Source organism: Anopheles bellator, chromosome 2, assembly GCF_943735745.2.
Source record: "Anopheles bellator chromosome 2, idAnoBellAS_SP24_06.2, whole genome shotgun sequence".
NCBI classification, from domain to species: Eukaryota; Metazoa; Arthropoda; class Insecta; order Diptera; family Culicidae; genus Anopheles; species Anopheles bellator.
The window spans coordinates 58,014,318-58,030,615 of record NC_071286.1 but is presented as its reverse complement, the minus strand read 5'-3'; positions in this window follow the sequence as shown (position 1 = coordinate 58,030,615).

The following is a 16,298-nucleotide window of genomic DNA, read 5'->3' as shown; positions in this document are numbered from 1 at the left end:
TAAAATGAGAAGTATATTTAATGCCCCACCAACACACCGTTGTCCATTGTGGCCGGCAACTCGGCTCGGGATGCTCGGCCCCCGATAAGGAAGCAAAGGACGCTGGAAGTGGACGGACGGTTGTTGCCTCAACAGAAAGCGCTATCTTATGGTGCGTAAAACTCGGGCCGTCTTCAGCACGTCTGACGCAATCTTTAAAACCGCAATCACCGTATCTTCGCAGCACATCAAACCACATGCCGTCCCTGCCTGTGTGCAGAAACATCAACACTTCTTGCGAAACACGTTTGATTCATCCGCCACACGCGGTACGCACATTTTCCGGGCGAAAATTTGTTACTATCCACCGCCAGGCCGCCAGCGCGTTCGCTCCGCCATGCTAATGTCCTTTTGCATCTTGCTCTCCATCAAAACGATGTGATTTATGGGCCCCTGAAACAATGCGCAGTTCCGCGAACCGTACGCACCCGGCGGCACTACATACAGGCCCTCGGAGCCGGCAGAATGAGCTGGCTGTGCCTCTGCTCCTTCGGGCTGCGTCTTGGGGCTGCACTAAGCCGCGGCCAAGCTTTGAGTACCCGGTTCGAGGACGCCGGAGGTGCCGCCCGAGGAGCGCGCACATGATTCATGTCGAGCAGCGGATGCTAACGGCAAACACGATTCGTGACAGATCGCAACATTGCAGCGTGTCGTACAGCGTGCCGTGAACTACCACCCTAATAAGCACTTTAGGTCCCGAAACCGGAAACTCCAAACTAGGGACTCTTGCCGCCGGTGGTGGTTGCTGGTGGTGCGACACCCATTAGGAGGTTACCGCCATGATACCGTCCGTTATCAAGTTGCTCTCAAGAATCCCCCATAAATGAAGTGTGGGAAAGTTATGAGCCCGCTTTTAACGACATAATTTTCTGCAAAACGAGCGCCTCGCCGACTAATTGGAGAAAGTTTTCGCCGCCAGTTTGTCATATATTGGTGTACCGTGTGTGCGGTCAGCGAGTGCAGTTATGCATCATCAGAGAACGCCGCAGAAGCTTGTCTGCATAATCAGACCCCTCGGTCCCCGTAGCTGACTGAAGGAACTGTCAGAGTACATTTTAAACGCACGTTCTTGACACACTCTGAAGCAAAGTATCCTTGGTGTCGTGGTAAACTTAAGTATATACTACAGAATATAGTAAAACGAAAGTTGTTCCTTCTTCCTTTCGTTCAAACTTCTAATACATAGAAAAGAGAAATAAAATAAAAGAGAAAAAAATCAGGTTTGATGAACTTCAAAATTGTATAAGTAACTATTGTAGCTGCTTTTCAGTGCCGACGAATTTTTGTTTGAGCTTCTAGTTATTGGTTCTTAAAAAATTAAAGATAGAATTAATAGAGAATATACCACAGAACATTTAAGTCTACTAAAGAAAGAGCGAAAGTATCATCACGACGTATTGTATTTCAAAACAGATTTAATTGAATAGCTCAAGTGTTTAGCACAATTAGTATACGTAATACACAAGAGTTATAATATGATAATATACATCGTCATACACATCATCTAAATACTACAAGTTCAGCAAGGTACTGGCCTATGCTGATGGCATAGAATGGTCGAAGGCTTCACCGAAAATTTGAAATCCTTTCAACCTTCAACTATCTAGCGTAAAACGTTGGCTCTAACAACGACATAATGGAGAAGATTCGAGGTAGGGTGCTAGTAGTTAACCGGTCATTTTATAGCCTGAGGAAACTATTTCGTGTCAGTAAACAACTAACAGTAAACAACGTGTCGTGTTAGTAAGCAAGCTATTTTCAATGCAACCAAACAATATTTATTGAATGGATTAATAAGTGAAAGCATATACAGGTAATACAGTTCAAGACAAACAGAACTATGCCTACATTATGAGACACAAAGTTTAAAGTAATTGATAAACATATTTGAAATTAATTCGAAATAGGTACCTTCGTCTCATCCATTACAGTTTTGTCGATAGTTTTAAATGCGGTTGATGTATCGAATTCTAATTTCAAATTCAAAACAACGTGTCTTGTCTTTCTGGCTGAGAATATTCCTGCTTTGATAGTGTTCAAACATTATTTTTCGCAAATCAAAATAATGGTAAAACTACAAGGTTATTTCTGAGGAAACTCGAGATTGCTAACCTTCAACGAAGTCTTCTTCGGCAGTGTAGCCCTATCCTTCAAATGACTGTAATAGAAAGTATTAAAATTAAACTGAAAGGTTTAAAAATTATTCATCCAGCTTGCCAATGCTACTATTGGTTTCGTACCACAAATTATTACAGCTAAGAAAGTTTAATTTCAGCAGTTGTTGCACTACATAGCGTAGAACCCGTTGTCTAGCTGGCTCTGTTCTTTCTTCTGCAAAAACACCATCAGCAATCAAATGTCCAGGGTAACTCATTGCTGTGGAATTCTCCATGTCGTCTAGATGGATTTTCGTGTCCCAATCGCTATCAGGGGGAACAACACGTGTATAGCGCGAGGCACAAAATGTTTCGCTTACTAAGTTTTCCCTGTGCTCCAAAAACCGAGGAGCTACTGTTGGCAACTTTCAAATCGCTAAGTTGTCTTCGGCTTTGTATCAACATTGCGTCGATCGCTCGACGACGACGAATTTCTTTTCGGCGATAAAATTGTTCAATTTCCTCCGTGAACCGATTTCGTTCCGTGAACAATTGCAGGGTAATACATGGACACGTGGTTATGCGTTTTGTCACCCATGCCAGTTGCAGCATCGCTATTGTTTCGCATTTTGTTGAGGTTCATCATAGCAACCTTTTCCTCAATCGAATCATCGTACACTGTGAAGCTCTCCTGTTGGCGTCGATTCGATAAAGGCTTCGACTTGGGCTGATTGGCAACTCTTTTCCCTTGCGGAGCCAAGCAGGGTTTTGCCGAAAGGTTTTCCTGCACCTTGGATGCAGCGTCTTTTCCACTGGCGAACTCATTAACACGTAAGTCTTAAAATATAGCCAACAATCAATTCACCACGTATAACGTATGAAAATACGGATTTTCCAATACATACCCTGGAGTATTTTTCTTTGAGTAGAAAACATCGTGACAAATTGGGTGTTTTCTTTCTTCGCTGCTCCACCTTGAGATGTTTTCGATATGAGCTTTTGAGAGGTATTCATTTTTCCGATTCCAAAATTGAAAACCAAGCCTCAATTCACACACTGCAGCTGCACTAATAAATCGGAAACTTTTGGAAATCGGAAATCTAGAATCTCCATAGGTAACTACGATGTGTTACCATGGCAACGGTCAACGAGATAAAATAGTGGTTCTGTTCTTAAGCAGGACATAAAGTGTGCAGCCAAAGCATTTTTTCAATTTTACTTAGTTTTTATGGCTTCGTGTAACTTTTCTGCACACACTTTACAATTGTAGATACATCTGGTAAACTAAAACTACTTAAACTAGCCGTATGGATGAAGTTAAGAAGCGCATAAAACGTGTCCGAAAAATCTCCCTGTTCTGAAAGTTATGCTTTATTCAACCAATGTTATTAAAGAAAATTAAGTTTTTTCGGAACGCTGTGCCTCGATCGGTTACGGAATAAGTAGATTTCTTGTTTTGAAGTGCGGATCAGGCTGTGCATAATCGATGACATTACGTTCAAATAACTTCGGCCCTTCCATGCTGTTTTCCGAGCGAAGGTTGCATTAGGAAATTAATATCAGCCGGTAGCGTTAAGCCGAGTCTCAAAGGAAAAGCCCAGTCCAAGTTACGTGAGACCGCCCGGGCACCGTTCGATGAAAGTTGAGAGCCACACCAAACTCCTTGAAATTTTGAAGCCGACCATCTCTTCCAGGATCCAGGTCATTAGGTTGGCGTACACTGTTTCTCGTCTACCGCTGAGTGGTTTTGTCTATTTTTCACCTCTGTTTCGTCATTGTTGTTGAAGTGCGAAACATACTCCAACAAACACCGTTGCCCTACTTGTTGGGGATGGGAAACAGCAGAGAACAGAACCATCTTCCATGTGGTACTTCTACATACACACAAACACACATGTCCAACGATGCCGTTTACCTTCATTTTTAAGACCCTCATCATTCTGCTTGTTTCGGTCTGCCCACGGGAAAGTTCACCTGGAAGTTGGAGCCGTCCCTAAGAGAGTCAACAGTACAACCGTTGAAGTGGGTCGAAACAAAAAGCATAAAATCCCATCAGCAAGCATTAATCGGCTCAGCCACCCACAATTCGGAAGACAGACTCCGTGGCCGCCTGGCCGCGATCTGTGCACGGTATCGGTTGTCGAGCGAAACGGCACACACGCCACGGTTCCATTTGCACAATGAAATTTATTGTTGCATAATTAAATTTTTATTTGTCTTTGGAATACCGTCGCAAGTGTATGTGACGGCAATTGAGCGAGTATGTAACATGGGGTCCAATTTTGACTAACCCTGCTTTACATCGTTCCAGTTGAGGAGCCAACATTCCGTCATCCTTTTTCTGCGAACCGCTCAAACGTTTATGTCTTCATCAGTCAACCACAGCTGTAAGCTGGCTCCTCTTTAAGCCGGCGGAATTTCGCAATCCGAATGGACCAAAGCCGAAGTTCGTCTGGGAAATTGCGAGTAAAATTTGATACCCCAGCACTCGTCTCTATGTGTTGGTCCATGTACAATGTTATGTAGTTGTGTAGATCTATTTCATTTCCAAATAGTTTTGGAACTTCCAATGTTTTTAAACATTTATGTATGTAGTCTTTGTTTTCGTACTTTTTGAAGAGCATTAGGTATGTGTCGGCGAATGAACTGACTATATCTAACAGTTACAACTAATACCTAAACTCCTTTGAATCAATGCGTTAGGATTTTGCAAGGCGAATTATATTGAACGATTGGAATAAAGTCTGGAAGGCATTTCGACACTAATTGAAACATCCTTCCGAGACTTTAACCCGGTCTACGGCCCGGTTCAACCCGGTGAGAATGCTCCCAGTTGGCGTTGGGTTCGTGGAAAGCGATTTTTCTTTCTAATTCCCACACCGCCCTATGTTGCGAAAATCATTGACCCATCAATGCGCATAAAGCAAACATGTGACCCTAGTCGACCGGCCCAAGTCACGTCGCCCAAATTGCGAATACAAATATCGGCTGGCTTTATTACATTCTCGATATCTTTCATGTTTCTTATATCTCTGTCCCGTTCCGTAGCGTTGGGCCCGACCGAGCATGAGACGATGTGACAGGGATCTCTCATTTCATTTCACCGTTCGGTGGATGGGTTTATTGAAATTTTTCTCCATCTGCAACACGATCACGCTGGCTAACCGCGCCACCTAACGAGTTCCTTCTGGACCACCCGTACTGGAACCAACGAAGACGACCGTCGGTCGGTGGGTCGGTCGGTCGGTCGGTCGGTATGGACAGTGATTTTGTAACATATCACACACTGACACACACGCATGTAGACAGAAGAAGTTTCAAGAATTACAGATGAAATGACCAGCACCATCGGCTGGCCGGCTGGTGCTGTGAAAGTGGGGCACAAAGGCACAGAAATAAAAATGGAAAACACTCCCAACGCTCGTCTCGGCCGAAGCGCCAGCAGAGTGAAGCATTAAAATGAAATGGTTGGCCTCTGCAAATAACATGTGACGCCGTGAAAGTAGAGAGACAAAAATAGAGACACGGGCGCAGTGAATGAGCTGAAAGGGGAAAAAAATAAAAGATATGTCATGGTCACACAGAACCCCTGCGCCAGGCTTAAAGGCGATAGACGGCGACCAGCGTCATCCGTCTTGCGACTGATTCTCTATACCGATTGAAATGAGGAGCTGGAGCTGTTGTGATGTCTCGAACGTCGGCACCAACTCAAACACATACCCTAACAAGGCCCCGCCCGGGAAAATGAGGACGAAACGAATCCCGTTGAGCCCTCGCAGGAAATGATTTGACGTCGGATGGCGAACGTGACGTACGCCGTTGCAATGATGGCATAAATCTTCGGCACGCTGTCGGTGGAAATATGTCTATATGCCCGAAAGAGCCGAAATGACAGCAAAGCGGGCTGAATTTATTCGACTGCTGAATAAACTGCCGACTGCAGCGCCCTAGCAGCTCCCCCCTTAGATCCTGCCAATGTTTTCGATCTACTACTGTGACCGAAAAAATAACGGGAACTCAAGTTGTTTTCGATTATCGTTGTTTGGTGCATTATGAATTCTGTCAAAGGGGCCAAACAGTTTTCAAGTGTGTGGAGAGGCTTTTTCCATAAGGGAACTTTTCGGACCATTTCAAAGACAGGAACAAACGTAGACACAGGTTTGTCGCATGTAGTAGGGACTGTTTTAATGGTGATGGTATCGATTTGGAACAGTAAAGAAAGAACTTTTGAGCTGTACGCTAATTCCCGATAGTTTTGGCCACAATAGTGCTTCGACAAAGGTGCAGAACCAAGTTTAAGGGGGCTTCGATGTCTTGAGTTGTGTTTTAGTTTTCCACAAACTACAACTGACAGTCTGGTGAGACACTAAAAAATCACAACCGGCAACAGCTGACTTCGTACCCCATATCTAAAACAGGCTGTGACGGTCGATCGGTGCCTCTAGCATTGTCAATTCATCACCGATCCTAGCATTGTCGATGCAGCCGATGCCAGACGAGTTGCTGCTTGCGAAACTGCTGTTCCATGTTCCCCAGTCCCCAACGGGAATACGGTTTTCTTTTGGGTGGGAATTGAAATCACTCTCTAAGTCCACTACTTGATAGTCGGCTGTCGACAGTGCACTTCACCATCGAAGCGCTTACGTTACAATAATTGTCAAACCAAAACAAGCACTATATGCACTGCCAAGAAGGCAGAATGTTCCGAAGACCGACGGGCTAATTGGATAACCGCTTTGGCTACTGTCTGCTACTGTGCTAGGAGAACCGGGCGAGCTCTGGGCGAGGACTCTTCGGTGCACAAAATTCAACATTATTACAAAACCTCGTCCTCTGACATCCTCGACAGGTTGAGCACAGCTCTGGCCGCCCAAAAACACAATTTTCTTGGCACTCCGCAAGGGGCAGGGAGGCCCCGGCGAGTCGGAGCGGGGCTATTCGCTCGACTTAAGGCCTCGGTTTGACTCTTGGAGTGGTTTAGAAAGTGTCTCATCCTCGGCATCGGCCAACGAAATTCTCGGTTTGCATAGGAAAGCGTTGCCGCTGGCTTTTAATTGAATCTAAATCTCGGGAGGGCAAAGACGCAAAACCTCAGGTCCTCTCTCTGGCTCCCCACCGCACCGCCACTCGTTCCTATGTGACATGGCCGGTCGTTCCGAGCCGGAAACATCCTTGCCACATTGACAGAACAAATATTATCCCTTTTTCCTTTGAACGTCCGAGCACGCACTCCGTTCCGTAAGACCGGTGTCGGGGTCTCAAGTTCTCGACGATAGAAAAACGCAAAGAAAAAAAAACAGAAAATGAAACCCGAGAGGAAGCTCTCGTTTGCTGGACTTCATGTTTTTGCCGGAGAAGGATGGGCTTCCGCTCTGTGTACGGGCGGCGAAGGCTAATTTAATTTCTCTAGACGTTCGGTTTTTCTGAGATCGCTTGGGTTTTCCGTTCTTTTTTGGGTGTTTTTGTGTGGGCCTCTACTCCACGGGCATTCCGAGTTTGGAGCTACCCTTCTGGCCCTGGAGTCCCGTCCGAAACGTTCCCTTAATTTATTTCGACCCATAAAAGTTGTTTCCATCATTGCAGCAATTCTCGAGCTTTCGACAAACAGATTCAATCTTTGCTGCCGACGCATGTGTTGATTGTTCGTGGTGGACGTCCTTGCTTCAGTGGCCAACGGCGAGGTTCGAGGTTTTTTGTGGCTCTTCCGGGTCCCTCGTGCGGTCCCTGTGAACGGGTTTAGACGTGCTTTTGGGTTCGGAACGCGAGAAATGGTTTCCGCTTGCTTGGGGAATGTGCAGTGTTAATTGATAACGATGTTTTAGCTTAGCCTCCTCCCGGCGCCGACAACGTTTTACGGCTAGGATTTTTTGGATTCCTTTTTTTTTGGTCAAATTCAATCCGATCGAAAGCTTGCGGCTCGTTTTCCGGCTCACTGAGTCTCGTCCGGTCGCACGCCGATGTTCACTTGGAACGCATAGAAGCGATCAACGCTTCAATCGTCCTCCAGGGTTGACAGTTTGACAGTGGAATGCTAAAAAGGATGTGTGCGGGTTTTATGTCGAGCTCGGGCTTTTTGGGGGGATACTCTTTCCTCTTGGGTTTTTCGTTACCATTTGAGAGCATCGAACATAAAACATGCTCTGTATCGCGTCAACCATTCATGCACGAGCGACTTATCGGATCAAAGAATCAATCTATGTGCCCGTGTTTGCTGGTTTTATGCCGATCACCGCACCGCTCTTCCGGTGGTATCGGTGGGGATAGGTCTTCTTTCGATTTTTGGTATTCCGGAAGGACGACAACACAGGAAGTAAGATGTGGCCCAAGTGTCACAAATCGGTGTGAACCCATTTCGGTAGAACGGCAAGTGACTAAAGGGAACGGAACGAAGCGCTCGAAGAACTACACGAACGCCGTGATTCGAAATCGGAGTAGCGGAGTATCGATTTGTTACACAAAACAACTTGATTCGATTGCAGGGACCGATCGTCCAAGCAGGAAACGTGGCACCAGATTTAAAACACACTCATTATGGTTTTATATCGGGCGTTACATTGTTACTTAAATCTACATCTGCTAACTGGGGAAGAATATTTGTTCATAAAATTGTTACTACATTGAAACTTTCATCATCTACCTTTCCATGGAGATTTTGGCCATAATAGAGCAAAAAATAGATAAATTTTTCAAAGGAAAACGTAAAAAAAATATGTAAGAATTTGGCTGGTTCTAGTGTACCCGAAAAGCTCTTAAATTAGGGGCTGTTTAGGGAAACATAGTTGTTTAACATAATTCGTATAAAAGCTTATTGCAAACTACATCCACATGCAAGTAGAAATCAATAGAGATTGCATCCCAACAACTCACAGTACACAATAGTATTTTGACCAAAGCGGTTCTCTCGACCAAAGAACTACCAAACTAGATTTATAAAATCCAATGGATCTAAATTACATTATCTTTGCGTCCAAAGTCCCTAACATTGGTTAACAACCAGAAACCACTGAAACACAATTTTGTAGTTAAACACCAAGTTCAGAACCTTCACTGCAACTGATAAACTGCCCGAAGCTTTCGCACACAAATCAATTAATCAACTTTTGAAGCATGCAAAACCCAAATAGTGTTTGTGCAGAGCAGAGCCAAAAAACGCTCCGTCCGGTCAGTGACAACATGGGAAACACAGCAACACCCTCGGGGAGAACGGGTCTCTGAGGCTGGCTCCTTATATTCCCTGGCCGGAAGCTACTGGGCACTCTTATCAGTTTCGGCCCTTCGGGTCCGGCAGCTCGGAACATCCATCCGGTCAAATTCGCAAACATGCAGCTCTATCACTGTCCCTGGGTATTGAACCCTGGGTTCCACTGTCTCTGTTTCTCTCAGGCGGCCTCAGCTTCTTCTGCTCTCCGCTCTGCTCGGCTACTCCCACAACGGTTGTAGTTCGATCATTCATTCTTCGAAATGACATCGGACTCCGATAGCGCCTAGCCCTGCTGCTGATATCCGCTGGAGCCGTGTCTTCGAAACCGTCGGCCCCGGCATACGGCAAGCGAAAAAAAACCGGAAAACTTTCAATGATGTAAAAAATACAAATCCAACGACCAAACCCCAGATGGCGATTAGAACGACCCGTCCCAGTTCCAGCAGTCCCAGAAGATATATGGTCAAAAATTCATTATTGATAGGACTCGATGTTTGCTTACAATTTTTCATCTTTTTCCTACCCGAGAACCTCTGGGAGAAACTTGTGTGTCCTTTGACCGCTGTGGCGCGGGTGGCTAAACGATGGCTACAGTAGCCATCAGCCCTCGGAATCCTTGGATATCTTATTCGTTCGGTGTGGCGAAACTTTACGTAAGCAACCAGACCAAGCAACCTACCCAAAACCAAACCAGACACAACAGGCCCGGGGCTGGACCGGAAACATTATCAACAATGGCCGCCGCCGCCGCCGCCGCCGCCGAGAGTGTACGGAAAACTTTTGCCATTTGGTCAGCGCAATATGATGATTTGCCGCCGCCTCTAGGGAAGCGTGAAACTATGTGTCCTGGGTGAGTCCTCCGATAAGGCCCGTCAATTGATCACCGGACACGTTCAAAAGCACTAACCACCACCGCACAGTGCCTTTCGGGAAAAGCTAATAAGAATGTTTCTCAATATGCTGACGTGCGCGTCTTGAAACAAGATCCTTTCGTTTTCCCCAGCAGCTTATCCGTATGGCGTATGGGGAAAGCACACCCAAGCATTTGTTCCGATATTCCCGGAATCAATAACCCATGGGTGTATCGAAGCGCGGGATTCAGCGAAGGATTTTTGCATCAGCGAAATCATCCCTTCCGGGCATTACTGTGGAAATGGTAAAGTCACGACCTCGCCTGGCGCAACCATCTTGCATCGCCGGCAATCCTTTACGGAAAAGGCAAAAAAACACTTGCTCACACAGCCGTTGATCACTTTGTAGCTTCAGACGCGGCGACGATCATACGTGGGCGACGTTTGACTTGCGGGAAGAGCTTGCAGCGTTCGAGGAATTTCCCATAAATATCTAAACCACGCCATGTCTCTGCCGCAACGTTGCTATGTGCCTCTAGAGGACTTCCTTGCGCCACCCGCCGGACGTCGGCGTCACGCTCGCGTGGTTTACGGTGTGTGATGTTCATATAAAAAAGAGCTTTCGCCACATCCTTAAGGTTACAGACGGTGGCCCCCGACGGTTGCATGCAACACTTCGAACTATGCACAAAATTAAGAACAAAACTTGTGCACCGTGAACTCCCCTGATGCTGCAGTCTATCGACTTGTCGGGCTGATAGATGGCTGCCGGAGACGACAAAAACCCATTCGAATTGCTGCTGCTGCGGCTGCGGCTCGGAAGCAGTGCCAGTCGAAGATTGTGGAAAAGAATAATGTCCGTGGGGGTCCGCGTGAGAAGCGAGTGCCACCAACACGAAGCTAAACAACTTTTTTATGACCCTCGGGGAAGTGAATTTTCTTCCAGGAACTGAAAGGATGCAACCGGCTCCGGGGGTCCAATTGAAAGCGTTCTCCCGATGTTTGTTCACGATTTGCTGCTGATCGACGTCGTTGTTGGGGGAGAAGAGAATAAGTTCAGCCAAACGCGGAAACTAGTTCGTTAACGAATGTTCAGATCCTTTTTATGAAGAGATTCTGTTCCCATAAAACAGAACGATGATGAAGGCAGTGTTCGCGTCACTGTGTACCATGCATGCCCGAGTGCAAGAGCTCAGACAAAGTAAACATGCATTACACGAAATAAATGCGTTTTGAGTGTTTTCAGACCAAATTGAAATACACTACCGGGGCCAAAAAATGTAAGCGAGAATTCGCTTACATATCAAGAAACCCTTTATTTACTCTTCGCGGAACGATGTGGGTCGAGTTTGTGGAGAAATAACTTTTCACAATCAGAAATTCATTTTTCTGTGGCACAAATGGTCACTCAAAACGGGGTTCCAGATATCCTTTCGATATTCCAACAAGGTCCGTAAGATCTCGAACTGCAGATTTTGAAGTAACAATTCTCTGATTTTATTGACGTGTAGCTCATCAGTAGATGGTGATGGCTCTTTGAACATTTTGCGCCACTTATGAACTCTTGTTTTCGATACGGCTTGCTCACCGAAAGCCTTCTGCAATATTTTCATTCTTTTTCGTAGTCAAAATTTCATTCCGCAGATGTTGGTGACAGTGTTGCCAACTTGGAAATCAAAACATACGTGGTATGGTCAAAAATTTTCGCGACATTTGAATTTCCGCGAGATACGTATATCCGATTTTCAATTTTTTGTGGCGTTAGGTTGCTGCACATATCAATGACTTATGGTGTAAAGTTAGGCCATTTTGAGTAAATTTTTGACAGCTGTTTAGCTTAAACAAGTTTTGGCTCATCGTCGATTTTGTTCTACTCCGAATAAAGGATGGCGCAGAATCTTTGTCATTTTTATTATGAAAAATTGATATTAGGAATATTGACGTATTCGAAATATTGACCTTGGCTTATGGTGAAGCTATTATGACCCAAAGCATCGTTTATCGATGGTTCAAAATGTTTTCAGAGGGCCGAGAAGATGTGAATGACAAAGAGCCAAGTTTGGTCGAATGTGAACAGTTTTGCTTACAGTTTTCTTCGATTGCAGAGGGTCTTGGTGCATCATGAGTTATTGCCAAAAGATAGAACGATCAGTAACGAATATTACCTACAAGTTATACGCAAGTTGCGTGAAGCAATCTGCCACAAACGCAAAGCACAAAAGTCGTGAAAACTTTTGAACAGACCACGTGTATACGAAGTTCAACATCGTTACCTGCGAATCTTTGGCCAAAAACTACAAACTAATGATGCCAAACCCACCGTATTGCCCAGATCTGGCTCTCTGTAACTTTTTCCTGTTTCCAAAACTTAAATTACCGCTTTGTGGTCTATTAATTGTGGAGATGACAGAAATCGACAATGAGCCAAAAAACGTTCAAGCAAAACGGCTGTCAAAAATTGACTGTTTACTACAAATGGCCGAACTTCTTACCATAAGTTACTGACATGTGTAGCAACATAACGCCACAAAATAAATCGAAGATCGAATATATGGAGCCCGCGGAAATTCAAATGTCGTGAACATTTTTGAACACACCTCGTTTATCCCTATCGGAATCGCAAACAAGTTAAAACCTTGTTGGCAGCAGTGTTGCTTTGGCTGTGCAATGGACTGTCCTGGCTGCCAACAAACACCATTTGTTTATTACCGCTCTACGACGCAGTTTTTCAAAATGAAACGGCCTAAGTCACAGTTTTAGCACGTTGACAGTGAGACAGGCACTACGAAATCAACCAATCCCGGCTAGCGGTGCTGCAGCAATCGATTGTAAAACATTGGAACGTTCGCCGTCGCGCACCTGTTAATCAGCAATTAGGGTAATTTCTTTTGGCCATTTTTCGTATCGTTACCAATCATCAGCGAAATGCATTATTCATGACGTATAGTGGTTCGCACCCTTGTAGGAGCACACTCGGGCATAAGCGTCATAATTTACGCCGAATAAATATTTAAACACTGGCTCCGTTTGGCAGCTAGCCGTTAATTTTTCGCTTTTAAAACCGTCATCAATCACACACAAGGGCCTCCCACGAGGGATGGTCGCCCGGCCTGTGGGTAGACAATAACCAATCAGCACCGCCGTGGCCAATAATGTACGTTATTTGAAATTGGATGCATTATTCATGGGCGCCGTGTGGCTCACGGCTCATCACGCGGCTTTACAAAACTCGATTTTTGATTGCTCAGCACCGTGCACTGCTGCACCCGGGTGCATTTCGGGTGCACGGTATTTTCACACACGTCAGCGATTAACTCACCCGGCATCCCAAGCCCATCACCTACATTTAAAGCCCCATTTCGGGTCCGCGTCCTCAATAGAAACCAGACAAACCTAATTTTCCAGCCCATTCCCGATCTCGGGAATGCTCCGGTGAGCAAATTGTCAGCCCCTCCGATCGATATCGGAACGGTGGACGCAGAAAATCGATGTCGCTCGGTCGAACCCGGGGCGTGATTTTCCTCCGGTCGGAAATTCCAATTTGTTCATTGAAAATTTATTTAGCGCAATAAAGCATAACAAAATAATCCCCTAAGCAGCAGCATCAGCCGGGGCCGGAGCACGGCCAACGGTCGGACGGTGCCTCATGATTTGCGCCAAAGCGTCTTTCGGGAGGGCGTTGGCGTTTAAAAATTCAGCCGCAAGCTGCACGTCCGGCGGAAGTGTGTCGTCGCGTCGGGAAGATGGCGTCGAGATGGAGCGCAATTGGCTCGTTCGAGCGACTCTAATCATCGATTATAAATGCATTTTTAAAATGTGCTTCCGACGCGCGAGCGTCTACGTCTAGAGCCGGGATTTCGGAGACCTGGAATCCTGGCACAGAGTTCCTGGCACAGAGCTCACCGTGGGTTCATTGGCCTCGTGCGCGGCTGTATGTTTAAGGCTGGCGCATTCAGGCGCTCCCGAACGAGGTTGAATGGGAGCAAAGCGAGCTTTTTTTTGCAAATTTTAATAAAAGCGAAGCCAGCCAAAGGAAAGGAACACGGGTGTGTTGATGTTTTGCATTTTCACACCGCAACGACGCTGATTGCACGAAACAACATCGGCACCGGTAATGATCGACGCTAAGCCCGTCGTTAGAAAGCTCTACACACATGCTAATCACGGCCACGACCGGGAACCTACCGAAAAAACATTAAACTTGAAAGATAAACATCGAGTTTAACGCTCAACCCCAAGCTCAGAACAGACCGCTCGGGGAAAACAAAAAAAAAACAGTAGCCAGAAGCATATTTTTCCGTCTGCTTGTAGCCTAACTCGATTCACTCCGATTCGTTAGCGAAGCGTCACACGGGGGAAAAAAAGTCCCGTCGTTTGTGAACAACAATCCGCTCCCGGCCCTCGGGGGCGGTGGCTGTCTGGTGCTTTGTTCCAGTTCCCGGGAAAAATCATTTTCCGATAGCCCGAGCGAAGGTCCTTGCCGGTCCCGGGGTCTATTAGATAAGCGGCCCTAGGCCGAGCATCCTCGCACTCTGCGGGTAGCAATTATCCTGAACCGGACCGGGACCGGCGACCAATGCGTCGGTCGGTCCCTCTTTTTAATGCTAAACCCTTGAGCAACATTAGAGAAAATGTTTCTCTCGTTATGCTGGCGTAGATCGCGATGGTCCGGTCCGGGCCCCACGGTGGGTTTGCCTGGCTCCTGGCCTGTGGTTTATTTTATGGTTATTGGATTAGCAAAAGAGGGTAATGCTCTCGGTTTCCCGCCATGCCATCCGGCCACAGGGGCAGCCAATGCCCCCGAATGTAGCCCGGGACAGTCCCGGACCAGGCCTTTAACCCGGACACCGTGCTTGATGAATAAATCATAAATCAATTTACGCTCATGCTTCTCATGGCGTTGTTTGATGGTTTCGGACACTCGGTGCGCTCGCATTACCGGCGTGTCCAGCCCGAGGTGTCCTTTTCGCCCACCACACATACACGCGGCCTGGCTATGTGTTAGGTTGCTGTTTTTCGTTTTCCTCATCATTTGCGTCGGCATTTTATTGATCGATCGGGTTCGTGTATCGTAACCGGACGCCGGACGTCTGGACCCCAGCGATCTCGCCGGCCACCGGACCAGGATGTCCCGGGACCGTGAGTTTGACAGCTGTCGGAACTGGTCAGGATAACTATTTGATTAATTAACCCACTTTCAATTTATAGTCGCTTTAGCACGGTCCCACGGCGTGAACGATTGCCAACGATCGACGAGCTGGGCGATAAACTGCTGCTTCCGATCTGGCACGCCAGGTGTCGCCACCTGGCCCAAATCGGCTAAACGCGGTCGGTCGAGGGCGACCTCTCAGTCTCGGGGCCTCATTTGCGTAACTAATTGATGTGCCGAATATTTATTCACTTTCCGTTTTTCTGGCGTCCCACAGCCGAGGCAAAGGGCCGAGGTTCGATGGCCGGTGGCCAACGGTCCCACGGCACTCGTTTGAACTCTCGTTAAGCTCGTCCTGTTAAATGCCAAAATTGTTGGGGCCCGTTGTCTGAAGGCGATGGCCGGGCCGGGATGATGAACATCCCGGCAGCGAAAAACAAAACCAACCACCGAAACCAACCTCTCGTTAGGATGCGGGTTTTGGCAACCGCAAACGGACATGAAAAGCCATCTGCTCGATCCGGCGCGTCCTGCGAACACACGGTTCGCATTAATGAATTACGTCCCGGCCAGCCAGCCAGCCATCCGGTGCGGTTTATCGCGATAAGCCAGCGATGATGAGACATTTTCTAATCCCTCCGGGGCTTTTAATTACTATGTAGGAAAAAGCACGCGCTGCTCATAATTCACTCGTGGCGCTCGCGTTCTCGCTGCGTTTGATGGAGCGGTGATGAAGCAGAACCGTTCAATCTGCGGTTAGACCGACCGAATAAAACGCAAACCGCGGCTCGGTTTGTTAACGCATGCATGTCCCGACACAAAATGGTTCACCTGACAAAAAATCAAACCTTAATATGGCCCCGCAATCTGAGCCGTTTCGGGCGTTATTTTTAAATGTACGAGACGTTTCGCTCCGACGACCGTGCTGGTGCACGAATGTAATTATGTTTAGAAGAGAAGAA